A 9235-nucleotide genomic window follows, 5' to 3' on the forward strand; every position below is an offset into this window, starting at 1 on the left:
GTATTGTGTAGACTGTAGACTTTTGGAGAACTTTATCAATATCAAATAATAATATCTCACCCCAGTTGGGCGAAATGGTTTGAAAAACTGTAATACCAAATGATTTAATTATATGCCTATTTGATACAAAATATCATTTCCAGCAATGTATTTCGGATATATTGTATGGACATATTGGATTGTTCCCAAAAATTCCAAGTTGTAAAATATTGCGTATTTATATTTTTCATTGTTGAAAATGTAGGTATTCTTTCTGTTTAAAGAAATGTCAATAAAGTTTAGGTATTTCGGTATTTCCTTTCGGCAATCTCTTTTTAAAGTACTTTCTCGTGCTGTATTGTTGTAGTTTTCAACTCATATATATAAGTAGGGCTGGGCATTTCGAATCGAATATTCGAATCGAATCGAATAGTAAATTATTCGAATCGGTGAAGACTGGAATTTCGAATCGCCGCCATCTTGTTTTTATCTTTCGGCTAATGGTCGAGGTGAATTCCCCAATTTTTTTTTCATTGAAGTCATATTTTTTCAACGAAATTCTAACATATGACTATTTTCTGTAGTGAGTTATTGATAAAACGTGTTTGTTATTCTGTGTGAACGCTCAGTAATGTATCTGAGTGATTTATTCTATGTCTTCAGTAATTCATTTGTTGAGAGGACCAATTACTATGATAAAGTCGCTTACAATTTTATATTTTCAAGTATTCGAGATTCGATTCGATTCGAAAAAATTATTCGATTCGATTCTGAAATCACAAGGTGTTCGAAAATGCCCAGCCCTATATATAAGTTGTTGCTTGATGATTCGCACTTAAAATTTTTTCTTGGACGCTACTATTATTTCAAATCAGATACATAAGAATATCTTTATTTTGTTCTTTTACTTTCATTTTTCCGAATTATGCGCATGGGAATTTACTTCCGCCTGCAATTCTGCTATGATATTTTAACTTTTTGCTTGGTTGCGCACAAAGGTCACCGTGCGACTCACTTCACAGTGGTTTTTTTCTGTGTTCTGACGGCGCTGTCTCGCGTCAAGATTAAGTGAGTGACTTATAAATAAGTAAGAGATAAATAAGTAAGAGAATTACAGGATATCAAGTTGACTTTAGAAGACAAATGTATATTAGTAAAATTAAAGGTGTTGCCGCAGTTTCTATATTTATCAAAAGTATTTCCGATGCCGAATACTATAGGAAAAAGGGTGAATGACATGGTGGAAAAATTTGTATTCAATGGAAGAAGCATACTGAAAATAGGGAATTTGTGCAAACCAAAAAGGTTTGGGGGTTATTTTTCTTCGCAATTGTAATTTAAATATTGCATGTGAGAATATTCATAATAATATTCTGGCAAACTATATGAAAACCTTTAATTTCAAGTTAATGTGGGATATTTTACCAGTAACAACAAAACCTGGAATAAGAAATATTGCAGGAAATGATATGTGTGTGTTATGTGGAAAGAACCAGAATTTGTTAGCCATCTATTTATGAGTTGTGAATATTTTAATTATGTTTTTGATTTTATGGAAAATACTGTTAGGAAATTTAATAATGCCAGACTTTTTAAAGATTATGAATCTTGTGTTTTATTAGATTTAAGCTATTTGTTACATTCCAACATTACAAGACGAGATTTAGATATTATTGTTTATTTAATTTTAATCACTAGATATGAAATATGGATACAAAAAAATTCTGTTATATTCGAAGGTAGTCCCCCTAATCAGCACTTAGTTATCAAACAAATAAAAACTGCAATCACTTACAGACTCAACATTGAAAAAAATAGAAAATCATCAAATTTTGTCAGAGAATTTGAAATACTATGGGAATTGTATTTGAACTATAAATCAAGTGTGTATAAATTTAGTATGTATAAAAATAAACATGTCTAATATATTTAATTTTTTACTTTTATTGTACATAATATAATTCAATAAACTAAAAATTGATGAATTGTATGCCGAGGCGATCAACACCTCGTCCTCAAACACTGATGGAATGGACATATGAAAAATGAAATTGGATTTTTTATCTTATGATTGCTCGAATGGTTATATACTTTTGGTTATATTTTATTATATTATCCCATTAAAAAAAATATATATATTCAAGTTGTTGTGCACATGGAAATATTACAGATTACAAAACAAAATAGAGGAACAATCAATTGAGTGGGAAGGCCCTAGGACCGGTTCAGCACTCGAAAGCACATTGACAGTAAGATTTTAAATTAACTTTAAAGCTCCCATGAGTAGATGTAGTCTAGTAGAGAGCCGCTTTGTGCTACGATTGTTCAGCATAAAAAAGAGTAATTTGTAAATGTTCTTATTGGTACCCAATACAGTAATGATTTGTCAAGGAATGTAAATTTTGATAAGAGATATGTGTATTTTAGGATCATAAAAAAGTTGCAGTGTGAGGATTTATGCTGTGTGATCAAAGCAGTAAGCAAGAATATAAATTGACTGATGGGTGATTGAAATTGTGACGTCTGTATGAAAAAAAGAAATTAAACACACATATTTCAACTTCAATTAATTAGTGTTTTATGATGGAGTTCTACTGATCTTGATAATTTTTTCCCAAACTCATTCTGTCATTGTATACGAAGTCACCAGCTGCATATTACAACATAAGAGGTGTTTTGCGTTTGCCATAATAATCCATTTTGCTTGATTTCAGGCTGGTATTAATAACCTTTTTCACATAAATTGGATACCTATTATTGCTATTATCTAAACATGGCTTCAACATATATATATATTTATAATTTTAGATGTGCCAAAAAGTTTTGAATTTTTTTGTCGAGTGTTTTTAAATTATTGATTTGTGATCAATAGCAATAACTTTTTTGCTACTGGAAAATCCACCACATTTATTGAATGCATTAATATTTCTCCTGGAACCGTTACATTTTATTAATTCCAATTTGTTTTGTGGGGTATTTACATTTTTGTTTCAAATAATACTTTGTCGAAATGGCTGTTATACTTATATATAAACACATACATGCTTAGATGGTAACCAAGGTTCAATCGTTGTGGGCAATTTATTTCAAAATATCGTAACTAAAATATACATTTTTGCAGACGTCTCGAAACTCCCTTTTGAAGAATGATTTGCTGTCACCAGATGGGGTTTTGGCATGGAAACACATCTAGAGGGAATTTATGAAAATATGTCTAAAAAAGCATTTGAAACAGCCATGTAAACTAACAGACCAGCATGTTTAACTCAATAGCTTGATAAAAATGTCTGTTAAATATTAAGCACAGGTATAGCACAAAGAATTGTTTTGGGTATTAATTCATTTGTATTTTCCTATTAGATCTATCTTCTATTGAGTATTTAAATACTTGGATCATGAATATTATTTCTGAAATTACCAACAGTATTCAGGTCATTAATAACAGATGAACAGGGGAAATTTTTCTTTGTAGGTTCTTCCTGCATCTGTTGCTAGGATTTCGGAGATGTCTGAATTTGAAGCAACGCCAAGTTTTGCAAACTGCAAAATATCTTTTTTGACATATGCAACAGCACTACTGACGTGGCTTCCCTCAAAAACGGAAATCTACTACTACTCTCTGAAACATCTGGAGACAAAAGACTGCAGTAGATCAGCAAAAATTTCATAAAATTATTTTACACACTGGAAGTCTACAACAGGTGATTAGCTTGATTAGGATTTTTTAACAAAATAAATGCTATACAGCTACATGCAACACATTCTGTAGTCATATTTAAAAAACAACAACATTTCATTGCTTCTCCAGCGTATGAAGGGCTTCAAATACTGGTACCTTCAACATGTGATATACCATATTAGACCAAGCATCTGTCAAACCCCCCTTTAAGTGTGAGATAAAAGTCTTCTAAATTGTTCTACTATATCATACATATAAATTTTTCGTGGCGTGAAACACTTTTTAGAGTTAGACCATCGGGACTATTATAAACTAACATTTGCGATCAGACCTGCTAGGTGTTTTGGTCTAACTTGTCAATTAAAAATTTCAGACCCCCCCCCCCCTTCAAAATCTTCAGCTATGCCCTTAGGGCCTCACCCTAAATATTGAATGAATCGCCAAAAGATTTTCAGTTTAAAAGATTAATGTTTTGCAGGTCGCGGGGCTGGGAATCCATCGGTGCTCCAGTTGATTGAAAAGCAGCAAAGAAAAAGAAATATGTAGCAATGTCCACGTGATAGAACCTAAATTGCCTTTTTACTCCAGCTAAGAACCACTCCCAAAGCCTTAAACAACATCAATACCACTATTAATATAACTTGATATTCAGTGTTTATTCACATTAGTAATTAAAATAATTGAGAAAAAAACTTGGGTACTCCAGAAATATGTGTACCAAGATGACGGACAACGGAACATAGTATGTGTACCAGGTTAGGCCATACTTTTAGGTACAAATACTACGAAACTCACTTGTTTAGTCCCTGAACTCGTAATAGAACTAAAATAAGGACATTTTGGCCTAACCCTAACGTGGTACACATACTACGTTCCGACTTCCGGTGTCCTCCTTTCTTGGCATACTTCAGGAGTACGGAAACTTGACTGTAATCACATACATCTTAATCTTCGTTCTAGCTGCTGTGTTTCTTCAATTGGTTTCGTATTCCATGAGTCCTATTGTCCATCTTGTTGTTATTATTTTGGCTGCAGTACTTTGCGTATACATTTGCTCAAATTTTTTAAATACTTTCTCAAGTAGTGTTGTTACATCTTGACATTCAGTTACATTATTTAATAGGTATTCGCTCATGAATGATTTGAAAATATTTTTCTTTTACATCAAGTGTCGGATGTTCAATGATGTGATGATGGAAATAAATTGCAGCTGCTTGCATGTGTTGAGATAGCCTTTGTATAATCATTGACTCTTAAAAAAGTTATTTATAGATTGGTTTGATTAATTTCTTGAGCAGAGCCTTGTGTTTCTGGGTTGCATTATTAACAGAAATTGCTGCTCTACCTATGCATTCTAGATTGTTGTCACATTCACAAAAGCTGCAGTGCGCAAATCACTGGCCCTTCGTTTCGTTCGACGCCGTTGAATTCATTCTCATAATCATCACAGCAAATATTTTACGTTTACTCATTTTATCTCTTATGAAGTTCCAGATCTAAACTAAATTCAAAGTTTAATTTTCTGGTATATTCATTTATAAGGTTAAAAATAAGGACACACGTCAAAATAAGGATGTTTCTTAGAAATAAGGACAAAACCTTTCCTAAAACAAAGACCTTCAAAATAAGTACAAATTCTAAAAATAAGGACGTTGTGGCAGCCCTGATTATAGGTCAAGTGGAGAAAAAAATTCTGTGAAAGCTACAATACTTGAGATGGAGTGAGACCAAAATGCTGTGCTACTGAGCGTTTTTTTTATATAAAGTGCGAAGTATTCATTTTCGTCACCACTTTACCTACATCTGACTGACATTTTTTGCAATGCATCGCATTTTTGATGCCTTGCTTTCTTTCGACAAGGAAGTTGTCACATCATCCTGGTGATTTGCAAGACAGACTGTGTCTTCATTTTCACAAATATTTGTTCATTTTTATCGAATTTCTTCGTCCTTCAGCAAATATTTCGATCACTCATCAATGAACAGGGCTAGTTTTCGAGCTGTGATGCAGGAGCGTCGTCGTCGTTAAGCATCTAGTCTGAACAAAACCAACCGTGACGTTCGCCACTTGGTAGTATATATTTACGGTTTAACTGCAGTAATAAAAAATTAGTGTAGAAATAGCTGCAATAGACTAGGCTAAAATTCTTCACCGGTACTTTTACAAAACAGATTGTTGAATGCTATGAATCAGAATAATGGTTTGAAGCAAAATACCCCATTTTACAGGCGCCAACTCGCAAAACCACTCTTTAAATAAGCACCGAAAATTTTGCGATGGTGAAGTATAGGAAGAAATTGCTTTTTTTCAGCAATGAATTCCGCATAATTAAATAATTTTGTTCCCGACGACTCAAGTTGTATTGTGTAGAGTTTGAGGAGCTCATCAATATAATAAAATCTCGTGCCACCTGAGAGGAAAGACATGTGAATAAGGTTTGAAAAGGGTATATTTTTCGATTTTTCATCTATTCCGATATATGCAAAATGGGCTCTTTTTAGCAATGAATTCCGCATAATTATAAAATTTTGTTCCCGACGACTCAAGTTGTATTGTGTAGAGCTCAAGAAGCTTAATAATATAAAATAATAAAATCTCGTGCCACTTGAGCGGAAAGACATGTGAGTAATGTTTGAAAAGTGCATAATTTTACGATTTCTCACCTAAGACGATATAGGCGAAATAGGCTTTTTTCAGCAATGAATTCCGCATAATTATATAATTTTGTTCCCGACGACTCAAGTTGTATTGTGTAGAGTTTGAGGAGCTCATCAATATAAAATAATAAAATCTCGTGCCACTTGAGCGGAAAGACATGTGAATAAGGTTTGAAAAGTGTATATTTTTCGATTTTTCATCTATTCCGATATATGCAAAATGGGCTCTTTTTAGCAATGATTTCCGCATAATTATAAAATTTTGTTCCCGACGACTCAAGTTGTATTGTGTAGAGTTCAAGAAGCTTAATAATATAAAATAATAAAATCTCGTGCCACTTGGGCGGAAAGACATGTGAGTAATGTTTGAAAAGTGCATAATTTTACGTTTTCTCACCTATGACGATATAGGCGAAATAGGCTTTTTTCAGCAATGAATTCCGCATAATTATATAATTTTGTTCCCGACGACTCAAGTTGTATTGTGTAGAGTTTGAGGAGCTCATCAATATAAAATAATAAAATCTCGTGCCACTTGAGCGGAAAAACATGTGAATAAGGTTTGAAAAGTGTATATTTTTTGATTTTTCACTCATTCCGATATATGCAAAATGGGCTCTTTTCAGCAATGAATTCCGCATAATTATAAAATTTTGTTCCCGACGACTCAAGTTGTATTGTGTAGAGTTTGAGAAGCTCATAAATATAAAATAATAAAATCTCGTGCCACTTGAGCGGAAAGACATGTGAGTAATGTTTGAAAAGTTCATAGTTTTACTATTTCTCACCTATGACGATATAGGCGAAATAGGCTTTTTTCAGCAATGAATTCCGCATAATTATATAATTTTGTTCCCGACGACTCAAGTTGTATTGTGTAGAGTTTGAGGAGCTAATTAATATAAAATAATAAAATCGTGTGCCACTTGAGCGGAAAGACATGTGAATAAGGTTTGAAAAGTGTATATTTTTTCAATTTTTCACCTATTCCGATATATGCAAAATGGGCTCTTTTTAGCAATGGATTCCGCATAATTATAAAATTTTGTTCCCGACGACTCAAATTGTATTGTGTAGAGTTAAAGAACCTTATCAATTTAAATTAATAAAATTTTGTGCCACTTGAGCGGAAAGACATGTGAATAAGGTTTGAAAAGTGTATATTTTTTATATTTTCACCTATTCCGATATATGCAAAATGGGCTCTTTTTAGCAATGGATTCCGCATGAATATAAAATTTTGTTCCCGACGACTCAAGTTGTATTGTGTAGAGTTTAAGAACCTCATCAATATAAAATAATAAAATCCCATGCCACTTGAGCGGAAAGACATGTGAATAATGTTTGAAAAGTGTATATTTTTTGATTTTACACCTATTCCGATATATGCAAAATGGGCTCTTTTCAGCAATGGATTCCGCATAATTATAGAATTTTGTTCCCGACGACTCAAGTTGTATTGTGTAGATTTAAAGAAGTTTATCAATATCTAATAATAAAATCTCGCGCGACTTGGGCGAAAATACATGTGACTAAAGTTTGAAAAGTGTATGTTTTACGATATTTACTTTTAAAGGATAGGATAGGATAGGATTTTACATATTTATCCCGGGGGAGAGGAAAGCCGATAAGACGGCTTATCCATATGGCGAATCACGGCCTCTCGTCCGGTTACCATTCCAAGTCGGGTATATGGGATTAGTTTTACTGTATTGTGTGTTTTCGGAAGCATGGACTTGGTGGTGGAGGAAGCCGTAACCGACCAGCGGTTACGTGAACCACCCAACGACGGCGAGGAGTCCAGCAATCCTCTCGCACATAACCATCCCTGCATGGGATTCGAACCTGCGAACCCACGCAGAGTAATTAGAGGTGCGGTGGCGAGCGTATTCCTAACGCTTAGCCCGTTGAGCCACACCGCCGCGCCAAAGTAAAGTAATTACTCGTGCTGTATTTTTTTTGTTTCATACTCATGTTTATAAGTTGTTGTTTTTACTTCTTATTTTACATTTTTCTGGCACGCTCTTATTATTTCAATTCACAGAAATAACGAATATAACTTTGTTTTTGCATTTTTCTTTTATTCGCTTCCTTATTGCGTATGGGAATTCAGTCCAGCCTCCGATTCCGACGTGATATTTGAACTTTTCGCTTGGTTGCACACAAAGGTCACCGTGAGAGTCACTTCCACAGAGATATATAAATATTTCCAGTTCAGTGGTCACTTCACAGTGGTTTCCGTGTACCACTGTGAAGCTAGTAGCAAACCTTCTTCTAATTTTGCGCAGCGGTGCGTTAAATCTCGTTTTTGTGCTCATTGAAGCGCGATATTGCAGTTTTGTGCTTATTGAAGGGCGTTGGTGTAAATCATGGGCGAGTCCTAAATTCCACACTGAGAATAACACTTAGTTTACAGATACAGAAGAAATACATTGCGATAAGCAGTAAATTCAAATATATTTACGGCAACTTGCGAATGAGTGGAGATCATCCCGGCGGTTCGATCGACTTTGGCGTTTCATTTGTTAAATTACATTGGCGAAAAGTTTATATACTCGCCTGATAAAATGGGAACAGGAAAGATCCGTTGACAAAATGTTGGATTACGTATTCATATGTGTTATAAAAAAAATAAAACAAAAATAATGAAACTAGTCTTCCATGTCATCTGCATATGTTTAAGTATTTACTACTAATTAAAAGTTATGATTCTTTTACATGACATTTTGGGGTAATAGTTCTCATGACCGCAAACCTTTATACTGGGGTGTTAGATGGCACTCCAAGGAGAGAAATTATTAATTTCAACCGATCCAATGTTGAGGTCTAAATCATATGACCATCTAGACCAGTGGTTCTTAACCTTTTTTGCATATTTTACCCCTTCATCAAACAGGATTACAAAATTTACCCCTAAAA

At 33.8% G+C, this 9235-nt stretch overlaps 1 long non-coding RNA gene across 2 annotated transcripts; it reads left to right on the top strand.

The window, feature by feature from the left end:
- The first annotated feature begins 1024 nt into the window (after positions 1-1024).
- LOC144432184 (uncharacterized) lies at positions 1025-4972 on the top strand. 2 transcript variants are annotated; one of them, XR_013480444.1, is made up of 5 exons: positions 1025-2061; positions 2150-2228; positions 3101-3286; positions 3452-3680; positions 4137-4972. It is a non-coding gene; the product is annotated as an uncharacterized LOC144432184 (long non-coding RNA). The 2 variants fall into 2 exon arrangements; XR_013480443.1 differs by having other exon boundaries at positions 1025-2228.
- Positions 4973-9235: the final 4263 nt, after the last annotated feature.

This window comes from Styela clava, chromosome 14, assembly GCF_964204865.1.
Source record: "Styela clava chromosome 14, kaStyClav1.hap1.2, whole genome shotgun sequence".
NCBI classification, from domain to species: domain Eukaryota; kingdom Metazoa; phylum Chordata; class Ascidiacea; order Stolidobranchia; family Styelidae; genus Styela; species Styela clava.